Source organism: Paramacrobiotus metropolitanus, unplaced genomic scaffold (genome assembly GCF_019649055.1).
Source record: "Paramacrobiotus metropolitanus isolate TYO unplaced genomic scaffold, Prichtersi_v1.0 Parri_scaffold0000131, whole genome shotgun sequence".
Taxonomy (NCBI): domain Eukaryota; kingdom Metazoa; phylum Tardigrada; class Eutardigrada; order Parachela; family Macrobiotidae; genus Paramacrobiotus; species Paramacrobiotus metropolitanus.
Genome location: NW_026570351.1, coordinates 108,295 through 127,820, shown reverse-complemented (window position 1 = coordinate 127,820; position 19,526 = coordinate 108,295). Strand labels below are relative to the sequence as shown.

Sequence of the window (19,526 nt, the reverse complement as noted above, 5' to 3'; positions counted from 1 at the left end):
ACATCCCCGAACAGGCCGAAACAGGCGATTGAGCACTGAGACACCTGGAAAGTACTGCAGTACTTTGAAAGTAGGACAGTGCTTTGAAAGTACTGTAATACTTCCAAAGTACTGATGCACCAAAGTGACCTTCCCGAACATCCCCGAATAGGCCGAAACAGGCGATTGAGCACTGAGGCACCTGGAAAGTACTGCAGTACTTTGAAAGTAGGACAGTGCTTTGAAAGTACTGTAATACTTCCAAAGTACTGATGCACCAAAGTGACCTTCCCGAACATCCCCGAACAGGCCGAAACAGGCGATTGAGCACTGAGACACCTGGAAAGTACTGCAGTACTTTGAAAGTAGGACAGTGCTTTGAAAGTACTGTAATACTTCCAAAGTACTGATGCACCAAAGTGACCTTCCCGAACATCCCCGAATAGGCCGAAACAGGCGATTGAGCACTGAGGCACCTGGAAAGTACTGCAGTACTTTGAAAGTAGGACAGTGCTTTGAAAGTACTGTAATACTTCCAAAGTACTGATGCACCAAAGTGACCTTCCCGAACATCCCCGAACAGGCCGAAACAGGCGATTGAGCACTGAGACACCTGGAAAGTACTGCAGTACTTTGAAAGTAGGACAGTGCTTTGAAAGACGCAAAGACGCTGTGGCGCTAGGGTAGCTGTCGAAGGTTCTTGAATCGGATCCTTGAATCTTGATTTGAAAAGCTCAGGCGTTGATCAGTGCCAGTATCTCGCTACAGTTTAACATGGACTTTATCAATATCGCCAACGATAATCAGCCCTTGTCGTTACTGTAATACTTCCAAAGTACTGATGCACCAAAGTGACCTTCCCGAACATCCCCGAATAGGCCGAAACAGGCGATTGAGCACTGAGGCACCTGGAAAGTACTGCAGTACTTTGAAAGTAGGACAGTGCTTTGAAAGTACTGTAATACTTCCAAAGTACTGATGCACCAAAGTGACCTTCCCGAACATCCCCGAACAGGCCGAAACAGGCGATTGAGCACTGAGACACCTGGAAAGTACTGCAGTACTTTGAAAGTAGGACAGTGCTTTGAAAGTACTGTAATACTTCCAAAGTACTGATGCACCAAAGTGACCTTCCCGAACATCCCCGAATAGGCCGAAACAGGCGATTGAGCACTGAGGCACCTGGAAAGTACTGCAGTACTTTGAAAGTAGGACAGTGCTTTGAAAGTACTGTAATACTTCCAAAGTACTGATGCACCAAAGTGACCTTCCCGAACATCCCCGAACAGGCCGAAACAGGCGATTGAGCACTGAGACACCTGGAAAGTACTGCAGTACTTTGAAAGTAGGACAGTGCTTTGAAAGTACTGTAATACTTCCAAAGTACTGATGCACCAAAGTGACCTTCCCGAACATCCCCGAATAGGCCGAAACAGGCGATTGAGCACTGAGGCACCTGGAAAGTACTGCAGTACTTTGAAAGTAGGACAGTGCTTTGAAAGTACTGTAATACTTCCAAAGTACTGATGCACCAAAGTGACCTTCCCGAAAATCCCCGAACAGGCCGAAACAGGCGATTGAGCACTGAGACACCTGGAAAGTACTGCAGTACTTTGAAAGTAGGACAGTGCTTTGAAAGTACTGTAATACTTCCAAAGTACTGATGCACCAAAGTGACCTTCCCGAACATCCCCGAATAGGCCGAAACAGGCGATTGAGCACTGAGGCACCTGGAAAGTACTGCAGTACTTTGAAAGTAGGACAGTGCTTTGAAAGTACTGTAATACTTCCAAAGTACTGATGCACCAAAGTGACCTTCCCGAACATCCCCGAACAGGCCGAAACAGGCGATTGAGCACTGAGACACCTGGAAAGTACTGCAGTACTTTGAAAGTAGGACAGTGCTTTGAAAGTACTGTAATACTTCCAAAGTACTGATGCACCAAAGTGACCTTCCCGAACATCCCCGAATAGGCCGAAACAGGCGATTGAGCACTGAGGCACCTGGAAAGTACTGCAGTACTTTGAAAGTAGGACAGTGCTTTGAAAGTACTGTAATACTTCCAAAGTACTGATGCACCAAAGTGACCTTCCCGAAAATCCCCGAACAGGCCGAAACAGGCGATTGAGCACTGAGATACCTGGAAAGTACTGCAGTACTTTAAAAGTAGGACAGTGCTTTGAAAGTACTGTAATACTTCCAAAGTACTGATGCACCAAAGTGACCTTCCCGAACAGGCCGAAACAGTCGATTGTGCACTGAGACACCTGGAAAGTAGTACTTTGAAAGCACTGTAATACTTCCAAAACACCGCAGTACTTTCAAGGTGTCTCAGTGCTTAGTACTTTGAAAGCACTGTAATACTTCCAAAACACCGCAGTACTTTCAAGGTGTCTCAGTGCTTAGTTGCCTGTTTCGGCCTGTTCGGGGATGTTCGGGAAGGTCACTTTGGTGCATCAGTACTGCAGTACTTTGAAAGTAGGACAGTGCTTTGAAAGTACTATAATACTTCCAAAGTGCTGATGCACCAAAGTGACTTTCCCGAACATCCCCGAACAGGCCGAAACAGGCGATTGAGCACTGAGACACCTGGAAAGTACTGCAGTACTTTGAAAGTAGGACAGTGCTTTGAAAATACTGTAATACTTCCAAAGTACTGATGCACGAATGTGACCTTGCCGAACAGGCCGATTAAGCACTGAGGCACCTGGAAAGTACTGCAGTACTTTGAAAGTAGGACAGTACTTTGAAAGTACTGTAATACTTCCAAAGTAGTGATGCACCAATGTGACCTTGCCGAACATCCCCGAACAGGCCGAAACATGCGATTGAGCACTGAGACACCTGGAAAGTACTGCAGTACTTTAAATGTAATGTAAAGCAGTACTTTGAAATGGTTGTAATTTTTTTAAAGTACTGGTGTACGAGAGTTACCTTACCGAATAAACCGATACAGAAAAAACCGATACAGACGATGCAATTAAAGATTGTTCAGTCTTATGAATTTAATAACAGTGACAATACTTCTTATTGTACCATGGTGCTATATAGTGCAATAAACATGCAACGACGACGACGACATGTTAATTTTAATGAGTTTACTGTTAGGCCATAACAGTAATGTAATGCACCATACTGGTACAGATCTTTACCTTTACCGTTAATACTTCTACATCGTTGCAGTACGGCCGACCTGCAAACGTGTATACCACTTATTTTTGAATCTCAAAATTCTGATTTTGGTATCCCACATATAAGAGGGGATGTCAGCAGCGCACCTAGATAATCCCTGTACGTACTGTCGTCACCCGGCTGGAGTATGACATTGTGGACATGGTGCATATGTAACGCGCAAGAGATTTAGCCATATGTACTGCCGCAACGTCACACTCCAGCCGGGTGACCACAGCAAGCACAGGGATCATTTAAGTACGCTACTGACATCCCCTCGTATCAGCGCCTCACCTGATTTGTGAGCAGAGGTGTTGTTCGGCAGAAACGCAGCTGGCAGCACGACCTCGTACATGCGGCACAGGTCCTCCTGTTTTTTCAGAGGATGGTCTTCAGATATACAATCCAGTCTGCGTTGAGGCGTCTGTTGCTCGTAAGTTCCATTGAGGCAGTGACTAACTTCGCACTGTTATTTACGGCAAATTATCACAGAGTGTTTCAGAATGTACACACACGCACCAATCACAATCGGAGGCGCTTATTTAGTTTTCCAGTCTTCTACCTTATTCCTTTGCTTCGTTTTGACGTTAACAATTAAACTAGTGACTGTATGGTAAGTGACAGAACTGATTTGGCCAACAATTCATCTACCAATACTTTACCGTGTAATGTATGTGGTAAAGCAGTCTAAAATCTACATCGGAAAAGGCCCGCGGGTCATTATCCTTCCTTAGATCATTGACTACTGAGTTAACGCAGTTGGGAATGGGGTTACGCTGGTCAGAAATAGCTGGGTAGACCGTTGGGTAGAGCGGATTAGACCACTCACCGTTGAACTTGAAATAAGAAGCGCGATGCATACACTGAAACACCACACACTGAATTCCACACAGCTCTAAGTGCTTTTTTAACTTCAAAGACTGTTTTGCTCAAATTTATAGCATATAGGTAGGCAAAGGAAAATTTAAATTTAACCTCATCAGCGAGATCTTGTAACAAAGTACAAAATGTTAAGCCCAGTTTAGTTTAACGAATGACTTACTTCGTAGCTGTAAACAGCTAAATTCATAGTTTCTTCCGCGTATGTTAACGGAGAGAGCAGTAAAAGCCAAATAAATGTCATTATTTCTACAGGTCTGCTACAAAGCTTTTTTTGAAGAAAAACGCAAATAGTAATCATTCCGCTGTGAAATTCGCCATTTATCATGCACCCTCTTGAGCATTCCAGATGCCCGATTGCTATTCGGGTTCGTGAAGGAATGACAGTATCGGTTTTTTTATTATTTTGCACTAAAAGCCGTACGGATTTCAAGTGGTAAAGTTCTTCAGCCGCCCCTAACCAAGAAAGTAATTTGCAAAAATTTGCAAGCGCTGTACAAATCGGCTATTTGCTTCCAGTAAATGCTACTTACAATTCATGGAATTAATTATTTCGCTTTACATTTTTAATTTTACGAGCTTCGCTGCATTAAACGTTGATAACACACAGTATCTGTATGTACTACAAGAAAATTGCAGTATTATTCCCGCTCATAATAAACCGAACCGTTAAGCCATTACGAAATCCTCGTGCCACCAAAACCAAACCATCTGTTTTCAGCTGTTTTCAGAGCCTTTCGGTTTTAAAAGGAAGGCCAAACATTGCAGTTAAATGCTTGTGTCCCCAATTACCGCAATAAAAGAACGCAAATTATATTCAACTCGCGGTATTTTATCCAGCAAAGACTGCTGAAAAAGAGCAGTACGCTCAAGTATTCTGAATGTTTGCCCGCAAAAATATTATGTTCTCTATATCCATCGTGTACTTTGTTCATTATACATCGCTGTAAAGGTCACGGACTCGTCGAACGAACGCAATAAATTTATCATTATTACTGCCATTAAACAGTACCAAGTCAGTTTCGACAATGAGACAGAAGTCGATTTTGCAGGTCTTTTTTGTGAAAACAATCACAAAAGTTTCATCCCTATCGTTATTGTTTCCCAGCGCGAAATATGGGTATTTTCTGCATCTTATAAAGATAAACATTAATAACTAGATTTACGATAACTGCATAACAATTCGTCCTGGATTTTGCCCAAGCGAACTTTCATCCATTTTGATGACTTCGAACAAGATCTCTGAACGAGTTCTTGATATCTTCCTTCACAGAGGTCACTCTGCGCTCACATTCTCGTATTTTGCCTAGCACTGAGTCAGAAAATGAAGCTGAAGCTACACTCATGTTGTCCCAGTCCTCCTCGTCCGGATCATATGGTTCGATTTTATTCAACACCCGATGTTCCCCTCGCTTCACTGTCGTTTTTCCAGATTTGTCCGAAAGATTCCACCATCTGCAGTCGGTTTTCCTGAGGCAGCCGGCCTCTTGGATCAGCATCGAAACAGGAGACGAACAGCAGTAGTATGGCTTAATTTCGTTTATTCCGTTGCAGTATGGTTGATCTGCAAAAGCAGACAGAATACTGTTTTACGAGCAGTTAGTGATCAGAATTGCTCATCTCCGATTACGAGTCCAATAGTTAGAACCATCACCTGACTTGTGAGTACTGAGCGGCAGAAACGAAGCTGGCAGCAAGAGCTCAAACATACGGCACGAATCCTGCTCCATATTTCTCAAAGGATGGTTCCGAGATATGCAGTCTAATCTCTGCTGTGGCTTGTGCAGCTGGGAATTTCCATACAACCGAGGAGGCAGGCAAAAGTTAACTGGGCACTATTAATAATCGCTTTTACAAAGAGCATACAAAATTTGTAGTGATCTCTTACCGAGTAATTAATGCGGTAGCGTAGCATAAAACTCCTTATATGTATACTTATCGGGAAAGGCCAGTGAGTCATCGTCACTAGGCACTAAATCTATTACCGGTTTATCGCACTGGGGACTGCCAGATAATGAAAGGAAGGAATGGGAACTGTCGTTGCCAAAATTGGACGATGAAGCGTTAACTATACACTAAAACATCATGCGATGAAACTGAAACTGAATATTGCAACAACGTTGAAACGCACTGTTTCTGCGAATAACGTAAGTAATTACTTGCTTTTAAACTCTCAATCGTTTTTATACAAGGAAGACATTGGTAACATCGAGATTATCGTTTCTCTGACTGTCGCCGAAATACCATACGGGTACTAAACAGAGCGAAAATTTAAGGGAATTGCTGCTAACGAGTCAAATTGAAGTACCTTATACACACTAAAAATTATGCTTTTATGCACCATCCCGCACGTTTTATGCATTGTTTTATTGTTATTTCGTAACCAACTGATTTTCTATGTTTGCCTAGGAACCGTTTTGCATAATATCCGTGAATAGAAATACGAGAAAACAAAAAGCGGGAATGCATTATCGTGCAAGGAAGGGTCGTTTACTACTCCGATCGTTTCAAAGCTCGGTGTAACAAACAAAATGTTTTCAGACCCGACTTCAAACAAACTTAAAGTAGAAACAATTCAAATGGTTCACTAGATCTTCAATAAAATCACAGCATTCTGTTTTACGCATGACTTACTTCGTATCTGTAGGTAGCGGGATCCCAAACCTCTTGCGCATGCGTTAACGGGAAAAGCAATAAAAGTCACATAAATACCATTTTCTCCTACGATGGTTTACTGTATTTAAAAAAAATACGACGTAAGAGGCAATAATTTCGCTGTGAAATTTGTCATTTGTGTTGAAGCTTGTAAAGTGTTCGCGCTGCGCGATGAATATCCTCGTAACTCGTAGTGATAAAATGCCGGTATTTGCTTGCTTCAGTACTTTTGCATTTAAAAAAACGGATTTCAAGTGATAAAAATTTCCAGTCGCCACCAACTAGAGAAAAATTTGCTGGTGCGACACGCATGTGTTACACTTTTCTAGTAAAATGACACTTATACTTCGTAAAGTTTTATACAGTTTACGGAACACTCCAATTACATTTTGCAGCGAGAAGTATTAACAGTGAAAACCTTCAAATATATTTTGCAGCGAAAAATTTAAAAGCGAACACAAGTGCTATAGAAAAGATATATCACAAGTCATAACAAGCCGAACCGTTAAAACTATTCGAAAGTCCGCTGCCGCTGCCAACCAGACCTCAGACCTGCCGCAGACAAACAGTTACGGAGTTTCATTTACCTCGTGGCACAATCAGCGAGCTTGCGAAGTGGAACGAAACATATGGATTTTTCAATAAATAAACTTTTGTTTGTACCTAAAAATTGACGGCAACCTGTTGAACTCTTTTTGTTTCATTGGCTAACAATTAAGTTTGTTGGTCATTTATTATGGTCAAAGCTATGCGCAAGTGTCTTCACTTTTCTTACATCAAGATTTCGTATAAGAAAAAGTTGTACAAACCCAGCTAGTATTAATTTCAATAATCGATTGTACGAATTGCAATAATTAGGGTCTCGGCGTCTCACGTGTACAAGAACAGCTAATTATGTGATTTAGCACTGCCACAATATATAATTGCTCTACAGCTTTGCAGATTTTGAAGATTTAGTTAAGGGACAGAGATAGAAACAATCATAGACATAGACATCTGTAGAGATGAACGAGTTACTGTGACAATTATTTATAGCTTTGTGAAGTACATAGCTTAGCTCGAGGCGCAAAGTATTTTATGAAAATACAGAGTTTCTCCGAGCCTTTTCCTCGATTTTCCAGGCCAAAATGTTGGTAAGAATCGTATTACGAGTAACAGTCACCGTTGCCTTCTTCTATGTTGCTAGACTGTTCAGAGTTTTAGCCGAGCTCCAGTCACTTAATTCGAACACAGCCTTCGGGAAAAATACTGTCTGAGATACGGCCCGACTTTTCAGTACAGATGTTCGTGTACCTCGTGGTATTGTTTCAAAGCACGCCTTACAGAAATTAAAAAAAGCGAGCTGTTTTATGTGAACTGATTATGATTATCTGTATGCCCTTTACATGCTAATTCTTGAATTTTTCTGCCTAAATACCAGGCCGGTTAGCGAAAAATAATACCGGTACTTATGGCGTCTTTCATTTTACTACTTTGCATTAGCGGACTTGTTCACAACCATTTGGCATTCTCAGGTAGGCCGTAATATGCGTGCCTGCGTGGAATTTGAAATATGTATATGTCACATATGTATGTGTCATATATATTCATATACAGCTATGTATATACAGCTGTACATACATTCAAGTAGCTGTACATATTCCAAACAGCTGTATATCGCATAATAATTTACTAGCGCTCCGTAAACCTTAAGCTAAGTCCGAAATGGCTTTTTCGTCCCTTATAGCAGCACCCGACAAACTGGAAACCGACTGCAGTGACCCACCAATTGATAACACTATCCACTCTTTACCAAACAAAACATCCCGCGTGCTGGTTTTCCCGTTTCGCACGGACACTTTAACGAGGAAAGAATGCACAGTGTACACCACAACACCCACAAGTTGCATGTATGACCCTGGCAGATCCGCCCAAATATGCCAGCAAACCAATGGTGAGGAATTCCGCTACGGAGCCATGTCCAGAACGTTCATCGCGCTTAACTGCCAACAACGAAACCGCACCTTCATGACGGCAATGGCCAAACAACTGAAAGCCACAAGTCCCAATCGAGCGGTGATTATAAACCTGGACGAAAAGTACGACCCAACGGATCCGCTTCATCCTATTGTTTTCGAACCGATTCGCCACCAGTTGATTGAATTGACGATTAACCAATGTGCCACACAAACGGTTACATCAAAAATATACAAAACGGGCAGTTTTCCCTATTTAGTGCGGCTGGTATTTTCCCTATTTAGTCATAATGGGTTGTTGGGGATTGGTCATCAAGAGAAAAGATTTTGAGAACATGCAACAACTGCGCATTATTCAGTTCGGGGCAGCGACTATTGACACCATGGAGCCGTATACTTTTACCAATCTGCCAAACCTTCAGAGTTTACGATTGGAAGGCTGGATACGATTGCTGTTGAAACACAAACCAACGGGTAATCCTTTATTTACCCACTCAGATTCCATAATGGACAATGATATCAAACGAATCACACGTCTTCACTGCGACTGTTCATTTGCATGGTTTCGGAATTTTCTGCGAGCTAATCCGCATCTCATTGAGAGAACACAAGATGTAGACAATTATAATACTGAGAATTTCATACCGGGCTTTTTCAAAGACTGGAGCAAACGGTCCGTTTTGAATGTGAACTGTGCAAAGAAGTTGAACGTTCATAACATTGATGCCGGTTCCGATTTCTCGTATAACACATCCTGCTATAATCAAAGATGCAAAGAATCCCATCTTGGTAAAAAACGATTTTCCATTTCAAAAGTTTGATGTTCTATAACCTCCTGTCAGAACCAAGGTGAAAGTTATGCGTGGGAACTTTTCGTTATTAGAGGAAAACTTTGTGACTGTTTCAGTAAAGTTGGACGAATCGGTTACCATGCACTTAAGACTGCGCTTCTAGAAATTGATTGTATAACATTTCACAACCCGGCATTTCATGACGTAACGTTGCATGGCGTAACATTTCACAACCTGGACTTTTCACAACCGCAACATTTCATGACCACAACATTTCATGACCGAAACATTTCATGACCAAGCCGGAACTTCTATTCCGCACTTAAAGAAACTTATTGAAAATGCCTAATTAATATTCTCCTTAAATCTGGCCAGAAAACACTTTGCATAGTGCAGAAAACAACGTTATCTTTACTGCTTTTGGCAAATGGTAGAATCAGTAAGGTTAATGTTTTTTCAAACCTAACCATGCTGTCCATATATAAAAAAATTAATTTGACAGTCAAAAAGCGCTCTCATTTGACATTTCAAAAATTAATTTTATACAAATACGGAGATTATGGTAGGTATTACTCTTATTTCTGAAAAGCGCTCTCAAATACCTGTTAATCCAAATAATACCCTTATCATTGCCGCTGATAATTACTGCGATATAGGCAAAAGTAAAAAATAAATCACGACGAAATAGATATCGGGAGACGGCTAAGCGATCACAGTTAAAGCTTACTTGATCCTGTGGCTTGGTTAGATCATCACGAATTTACAGGTATGTGAAAAGGGTCTTTACTCTGTATACAAAGTGGTTGCCAAAAAAAATAGCACAACTGTAACTTTTTTTGTCTAAATTGCTTTTGTGGTACGGATGGTTTATGTCGGTGTTCATATCGGCTTATTCGAATGCGTATTAATATGCCAAAATTCTTAGCGTATAATAATGCACGATTTCAACAAAAGAATAATATTGGTTATGTTACGTGTTTTATATACCTTTCTGAAATTTGCAGTGATTAAAAATGATAATTTTGCCTAGGGTTTGTCTGCTTAACGATTAAACTAAACTAAACTAAATACGAATTCAAAATGTTTCTGACGGTCATGAAGTGTTACGGTTGTGAAGAGTTCTGGTCATGAAATGTTGTGGTTGTGAAATGTAGTGGTCATGAAATGTTACGGACATGAAATGTTGCGGTCATGAAATGTTACGGTCATGCAATGCACTTTGCGAAACGTTACGTTGTGAAATGTCGAGTTATGAAATGTCGTGTAACGCTAGAAATTATTGCTTTTAGAACGTGTACAGAACACAAGTACCGCTTAATGAAGTCACATACAATTATACCTAATCAATGAACAGGTGAAAATTTCCTACGTTATGCAGAATACGTGTATTTGCAAAGTCGTGTACATGTACCTACAATAATGACACACTTATACCTAATTCGCTGAAAAGGGGAAATTTCACTACCCCGTACAAAGTACTGCAGAGTAGTATATAATTATAAAAACTAAGACTGCTGTAGCCGCGCGATAAGTTTGCACCAGAGAGTCTGGTATACGAAAATCGTCATACACGCTGCAGCACGTTCTGCGCAACGTGTGCGCGATCGGAGGCAGGCAGCTCCCGAATCTAAAAGTGGTGCAATGTCATCGCGATTCCCAGTTGTTTCGTTGCGTTGGCTGTTAACGATAGGATCGTACTATGTCAGACCCATATTCCGATTGCGTATTCTAGATAAGGTTAGTGCAGCATCTCCAGTAATTTTGGGCGTAGATGTTAGGCAAGCGTTTACTTGTTAATTCTGCCGATGTGCGGTTGCGTATCAATCGCTTTCCAGTGCGCGGACTAATTTTGGAACATTATCTCTATTTTCCTGTATATCGGCCCGCTAATCTTTGATTTTTGGTTAGTATATGTAAAAGTGCACTTGTTCGTGTATCAATAAGCAACATACACCGTAAGAATTCGGCGAGCGGTTTGACCACATAAAAAGTTCGGGCGGCAGAAAATTCTGCCGACGTTTCGACGTTGGCTTCTATTGTGTTTTGTTGAATCCGTGCAGAGTGGGAACGATAAAAAATTAAACGTAAGCCCTACGATACACCGAATTATAAACCTAACAGTTCTCATATACACTGTCTCAGTTGTTGTCAGGGAACGTAACACTAAATACAGTAAGTGTTGTTTAGTGAACTCAGTTGTTTTGATTGTTATCGTCCCAAGATCGGTGAAGACTACAGTATATGGTAAGTTTGTGTTTCTATTCGTTTTAGAACAAAGGTAGACAGGGCTAACGGCATTCAAATATTCATTTATACATATGTTCATACATTCATACATATGTAGCTTTGCAGTACACATGGACGGCCAACAGAGTGCAGACTAATACTGTGTTGAATTTGTTTTAACATAATCAAGAAGACTCATGTAGCCTAGCACGTAGCGGCCAGAGTTAAGATCAAACGTTAATCCTTTTTTGAACAAGGCCCGGAAACTCGATCGACCACGGCAAACCTGACAATGGGGGCTGCGTTCATTGTGGGTACCGCCCGTACCGGGATTGTACTGATGGTAATCTCTACTGCACTGACTAAAACCGTCCACTGCTCGATAGAAAAATTAAGGGGAAAATGGATTCAGATTGTCCCCACAAGCACGTAGGACGCCGATGAGTTCACTTCCCGCGCTGCGCACCGAATAAATCAGAGACGGACTATTCCAGAGCCGTTCTTGGCAGCCTGTTTTCTGGATACAGCTCACCGACATTTCGTCGACTAACACTTCGTCGACCGCACTTCGTCGATCGTCACGAGGGCGACAATAAAAAACCTAAGAAAACTAAGAAATTTAAGAATGTCAAAAACATAGGAAAGCTAAAAAACCTAAGAAACCTAAGGAAGCTAAGAAAACTGAGGTGGATTAGTTAAACGTTAGTTCGACGTCGTGACGGGTCGACATTGTGTCTGTTCAACAAGTGACGGTCGACGAATTTTCGTAGACGCCTGGCGGGTCGCCTTGATACATCTACCGAGGTCAACCAGCACAGCTAAACTTGGCCAGTGCGGGCGGCTCGCCCCATATAAATCAACGTATGTATATACGCTCTACACAACGGGACTCGGCGCCGGCATTTTATTCAAATGATCAGAGGAGCCTCCTCTGCGCTAGCACAACCGACACCATATATACTGCCACAGCGCAGCGCAGCTGCGCAAAAATCAATAGTCTGACATCACATATCCAGATCGTTCTGGATACTTCCAGAACGCACGTCAGTCATGCACTGATCATGCACTATCCAGCAACAGTAGTCTTCGAAGTCCATTATTCCCTGACAGCAGGGTTTGTCTGCAAGGTAGGATATCGAGGAGGGTACCAGTGCCAACTTGGTACCAGCTAAACGCTTTACCTAATTTGTGCGTTTTGGCCGGCACTATATGGTGACCACAGTGGCACAAGGAGCAGTAATACTTACAGTTGTGGCAGTGGCAGCTGCGGTAGTGGTGGTCGTACTAGTAGGTTCGGTGGCAGTGTCTTACGGTGTATCTGATGTGATGGAGACTGGTCCCCGTAGAGTGCTGATATCTCACGCACGTCGGTCAAGACCCGTCGGTCACTGCCGAATAGCGCTGCACGGGCATTGGAGGCGAGTCAGAGCAAACAATAAGCCGAACACGTTAAGTCAGCCGGACGCAGCCGGACGCAGTTGCAGCCGCTGTGCATTTTTATAGTAATTAAGCTCATAGAACGTTTGTGTCAGTCGTGTGCCTGCACTATAAAATAAATAGAAAAGCGGTGGGTAGCAGACTAGCAGTACCGTTAACTTTAGGACAATGTCGATGTCAAGTTGTCCACATGCTGTATCAGTCGCAAATCTGCTGCGCACCTTTGCTGTACAAAAGTCATGCAGTTATAAATTATGCGGCATGCAGCTACAGATAGTTTTTTGTTAAAAGTGCTATAGTTTCTCTTTGTTGTGTTCTCTCTAACATTCAGGTGCTTTTGCTGCACTTTTTGCAATTTTTTATGCAGTCATTCAGTCAAACAGCAGTGTGTATAGCAGTGTATAGCAGTATTGCGTGTATGGTAGTTAGTAGTATCTTAATACAGCAGTGTGTATAGTAGTGTTGCGTGTGTAGTAGTTAGTAGGTCTTAATACAGAAGTGTGTATAGTAGTGATGTTGACCTACCGTGAATGGAAGAATCTTCAAATTTATTAAAAACTACATTTCAGGCAAATTTGTATGCATTATCTTTTATGCATGTAAATAATTATCCCGCAGTTCATGCAACTTTTTATGCAAGGTTTATGCAAATTCTTATTTATGACCAGTGACCTTATTAAATTTTGTTACGCACTTTCACCCTGGCCATTTGATACAAGCTGTTTAGGAAATTTGATTGCTCAGCAGATTAACAAAACTTGGCACAGCTGACGGAGAAGTTGGTGAGACTACTAATTACTGCCCATGATGTTTCATTCGAAGTTCGCTTAAATATTGAACAATTTCAATGTATGTGTAATACCGCAGATTGAAAATGGAACGGTGTTATATATTATTCGTAACGTTGCCAGCACGTGCTGCAAAATCTGGTAAAAAAGCGACAATAAGTGTTAAGAGAGAAGCGTCATTCTTATTGTTTTATTTCAAATCACAATAATATCGACGGAGTTTATAGGAGCTATTCTAAATGTAAGTACATGAAGTAAAAATTTGAGGGAAAAAAAGTGGCGTTCAAGTAGGACACAAGTACGTGTTAATACAAACTCGTTAGTCATAAAATTCATCGGTTTTGTGACCGATTCTGGTCTCTCGGTATCGTGGAACAGTTTGAATACGATGAAAAAAGAATTCGCAAAGGAAAGCATGTGGGAAAGAGCTACGGACATATGCACTGGATACGAGTATTATGGCACTGAACATCCGTAATTCGGGTCGCATGTCCTTGCTGGCACAAAGCCAGCAGACTCGTTGCTAGACAACGTTAACCCTTTGTGGAATAAGTTCACGAAACTTGATTCTTCTCTGCATGGGATACATTGCCATTTTAGATCCCAGCGACGGTCAGCCTCGAGTTCTCCACTGCATTGCTTGAAAGCATTTACAGCTTTTTGAAAAACCAAATAGTGCACTGGCTCCAGAGAATCCCAGGAAACCTGCGGGATTTTGCCCACTTCTTGTTCGGCAGTGGTAACCGATGGTAGTCCAAGATTGCTAAGGTGATTCTCGATTGGCCAATGGTACCCTTTACAGCCAATTTTCCGGATACATGCTTCAGGGCCAAAGTTGACCAGCAGGGCCAGACTCACACAGCAATGGTTATTGATATCATGTATCTCATCACAATATGGTTTACCTGAAAGGAGTGGTAGTCGCTAATTATACTGTTTTACAAAGACAAACTGGCCAGCGAGTACATAGCCATCCAACCGGTTTATTAACGAGTGGGTTGAATTGCTGTGTATTGGCAATAGTATTGTGTTTCAAATGCAGCCGGTGGCTTGTACAGCCACAGGGGACATTGATACAAAGCACCGTAATATAATTAATAATATATCATTGATCACTGATCATCATAATAACATTTACTGATCATACTGTATTAAGTCGCATTAACACCAAAATTAATTGCTCCAGCATAACGAATAGTAATTTAAAGAAACACTCGCACTGTAGACCACCTACAACATTATCATGATCACCGATTCGCAAGCAATACATAACATAATACAGTATCGTTGTCATTAAAGGTTATTCGAATGTTTCAACAAGGTAAAACCTTACCTGACGGGTGCCTGCCAGGCTGGCCCATTGTGGTGGTCACATGCGTTAGCGACAAAAGCAGAAATCCCCAAATAAACACCATGCTTACTGCTACAGTGGTTTATTATTTAGAGAAGAAGCAAAACAGTAAGTTTTTTCCCTTGGAAAATGTGCCATTTATATTGCAGTACGTTAAACGTTTGAAGTGCCCGATGGTTACGAGAATTCGTGGTGGAATGCATGTAATTTCTGGAACAAGTACTTAACCACGTACGGATCTCAAGTGAAAAAAGTGGTCCAGTCACCACTAAAGGAAAATTTTGCCGGTGTCGCATAAATGTGCGACATAATTCCTATAAGCTGCCGCTTGCACTTCAAGGAAATTTCACTGGATTTACAAAAACACTCCACATCGATTTCCCTGTGTATTATTGGTTCAACGAATTTCGCGACGGACAGCATTAATATCAGATCACGAATCGATTACCTGAGCAAAAATGCGCTACTGGTAAAAATTAGCCGAAAACTTATTCTTCTAAGGAAAGCCTCATGGAGATGCCAACCAGACTCAGCGTAGTTTTCAAGTACCGTTCAACCAGTGTCCTAACCATTTCCGGTGTTTTACTTTCCTGCTGTTTTGGTTACATTACGTATGGTAGCAAAGCAGAATATTATTAGCCAGTTGTATATATCTATGTTTCAATACGTAACGTTAAGGAAAATGGCCCGGTACATAGCGTCAGAAATGGGATACATACACTATAACTTTCGCTTTCGCGAACCACGAATAATGTTTTTGTAATACATCGTATCATTCAAAAGCTAAATGATTTGTATACATTGCTCTGAAAATCGCTTTTGGTACACAACAATGCATTTAAACTGTTCACCCATTTTAATACGCCATATCTCGGCAACCGGATATTGCGCGCGCAAACGGTTTTTAGAACAATGTACGAGTATAGAGATCATTTAGCTTTAAAATGATATAAAGTAGGTATCACAAAAAAGTTTATTCGGAGTGCGCGAAATCGAACGTTTTAGTGTATGTATCCCATTTTTGACGCTATGTACCGGGTAATTTTCCTTAAAGTAACTAAGTACTCTTGAGTCTTGAATGTCTACAAGACTAAAAGTGCCGTAATTAACAAAACGAATTCGAAACGCAAAGTATCACAACAGATCATTAATCCGAAGTCAAGTTTAATCGATACAGGATTTACAGAACACTACAGATAGATGATTTCGCTCTTGTCTCCCTTACTTCAAAGAATTTAACATTGGTAGGTGTTGATATTGCAGACTGGTTGCTTGAGCAAAAAAGGCTTGTACGACGTTATGAGCGGAGCCGTTAATTACGAATCTGGAAGACAGCCATTCGTAAATGTAGACTTCTTCCTGTTTGCAGTGTTCCAAGCGATAAGATTGGGTGGGAAAAGTGGATTTCATAATGCGGCTCGGGTGGCGATAATAGGGTAGTACTAGTTAATCTTACTGGTACTGCTAAGTGCTACTGGTAGTGGTACCATGCCATGGTACTAATAATGGTAGTGGTAGCGATCACAATACTGCCACCGGTTGTAGTGTTACCGGAAATTATTAGGGACCAGAAAATTGAATAAAATTTAAAAGTAATATTTTTACTTTTTTTTTCCAGGTCAGGATCACGGGAAAGCGCACCGTTCGAGCTTTCAAAAGCAAAAAAGTTTCCGCGCTTTATGATAAAAATTAGAAATTGGCTATTGTCACTCCTTACCACAAAGCCTTTTTGGCTGTGCAAGTGGAAGTTGCATCCAACGCATCATCTTCAGTTTTCCATTCAGTTGAATTCAGCAAAGAAGAGTCGCTGCGCTGCGCACCTAAATTTAACTGACCATCGAGAATATTAGTTTTGTCGGATATTCGTAGCGTTTTGCTCCTGTGCGTTTCCCAGTTGTTTCGTTGTGTGGGCTGTTAACGATAGGATCGTATTTTGTGTTATGGAAGACCCATAATCCGATTGAGCATTCCAGATAAAGTTAGTGCAGCATCTCCAATATATTCGTGCGTACATGTTAGGCGTGCGTTTACGTGTTATACTGGCGATGTGTGGTTACGTATCGATCGCTTTCAAGTGCGTAGACTCATTTTTGGACCTTTTTTTATTTTTTTGTTCATCGGCTGGCTAGTTTTTAATGGTTGGTTTCAGTATATGGAAAAGTATGTTTATGCTGGCGGTAGCCGAGCGCCATCACGCTGCTGTGAAGTTTAAGACGGGCTGCTATCTACTGTCTCGCACACTCGCATTAATATTTAAATGCGAGTTTTTTTTTGGTTTTGTAACTATTTTATTGAGTTTATACAGCTGTTTTAAATGTTATCGTCCCAAGATCGGTGAAGACTGCAATATACAGAAATTTTGTACATAATTCTATTCGCTTTAGAACAAAGGGAGACAGGGCTGACAGCATTCACATATACATTTCCACATAGCTTCGCAATACAAATTGATGGCGGACAGAGTGATGATTAAAATTGTGTTGAATTTGTTTTAACATGATCAGGAAGACTCATGTATCCTGGCACGTAGCGGCCAGTGTTAAGATCAAAAGTTAATCCTTTTTTGAACAAGTTCCGAAAACTCGATTGACCACGGCAAACCCGACAATGGGTGCTGCGCTCACTGTGGGTACCGCCCGTACCGTTGTACTGATGGTAATCTCCACTGCACTGACTAAATCCGTCCACTGCTTGATAGAAAAATAAAGGGGAAACTGGGTCCAGGTTGTCCCATGAAGCACGTGGGAGTTCGCTCAGTTCATTTTGCGCGCTGTGCACCGAATAATTCTGAAATTGGTTATCCCATATCCAACCTTGGCAGCCTGCTTTCTGGATACATTTACCGAGGTCAACCAGCACGGCTAAACTTGGCCAACAGCAGTAGTCTTCAATGTCAATATTCCTTCACAGTAGAGTTTGCCTGTAAGATATGATAGTTAGCGTGATAATAGTGTCAGCCTGAGAGCAAATTAAACGCTTGCATACCTAAACGGTGCTTTCTAGTGGGCACAGTTGTGGCGGCCACTGTGGCACAAGTCGAGGTAACAGTGCCCGCAGTTGTGGTAGTGGCAGGCGTGGTGGTCGTAGTCGTAGTGGAAGTTTCGGTGGCAGTGTTGTCTGTCGACAAATGGACTGTCGGCAGAACGAGGTCATACTGTTGACACAGATCGGTCAAATTGGTCAAGGCGTGTTTCTTTGACAAGCAATCCAATTTCTCTTGTGGGTGTCGAGGTGCATTGTCTCCATATAGGCAGTGGCAAACTGGACACTATTATCAGTATGAAACTGTCGCAAAGGTCATCAAGGCGCAAAAAATGACACTAATGTTTGGTAAAGCTCGAATTATTAAAGTACAAAATCTCGCAAAGCGAAAAACCGTGTAGCTAAGAAATTTTCGAAAACTCATTAGTGCCCTACTTGCGCCGTTTCTTTAGCGTTTATACAATAATGTTCTGAACTAACCATTTTAGCGGCGGTGTTATGTTACGTAATGCCTGGGAATTTTGGAATTCCTGAGTTTCTAAGGCTCGAGTACAAACGATAGTCAAAAGATATCTTACGGTGTAATTGATGTGATGGAGTGTGGTCTCTGTAGAGTGCTCGATATCCACGTCGGTGAAAACCCGCCGTTCATCGTTCTGTACTACCGGTGTTGCATCCCGTAAAACGCAGCCTGGACTGCTGAACGAAGGCGAAAGCACACGGGCCATGTCGCTGTCGTATTTTTCATTGTTGTGAACCATACACTACAACATTACGCAATAAAATACCATATTATATATCCAGGCAGTACTTATGCTAATGGCCCTTCGCAAGTGTAAGTTAGCAAAAAGGAAATCTGAATAAACTCCATGATATAAACGTGTCAGAGCACACTTTAAGCTCAACGGGATAACGGGATACAGGACAAAATGTTCAGGGTGTATTTATTATGACAGAATCAGACTGATGACTTACTTCGTAACGGTAAGCGGTGGATGTCTGGCATGCTTCCGCATACGCTAACAAGAACAGCAACAAGAGCCAAAATATTACCATAATTTCTGCTTCTAAGCAGATTTTGCGTTTTTTGTTCGAATCAGACTAAAAGAAGGCACAGCTATCAGCATTTAAATACCTATGCATTAAGAATATAACTTTGCAGCACGTTCACTGTTCACATCTCCTTAGCATCCATAAATAGTCTTGCTTCTGCCTTTCTTTAGACACAATTTTTGCAGCGGGTGAGATGTTATTTTCAGTATGGTGAAACAAGGTGCGCCTTACAATTAGAACAGAAATTCATAATGTACT

General features: G+C 41.5%; 1 long non-coding RNA gene across 1 annotated transcript; it reads right to left on the bottom strand.

The window, feature by feature from the left end:
- Positions 1–14,088: 14,088 nt before the first annotated feature.
- On the bottom strand, positions 14,089–15,410 carry LOC129598874 (uncharacterized). The gene is made up of 2 exons (XR_008691825.1): positions 15,216–15,410; positions 14,089–14,787 (listed from the first exon to the last, which is right to left on the bottom strand). It is a non-coding gene; the product is annotated as an uncharacterized LOC129598874 (long non-coding RNA).
- Between the last annotated feature and the right edge of the window lie 4,116 nt (positions 15,411–19,526).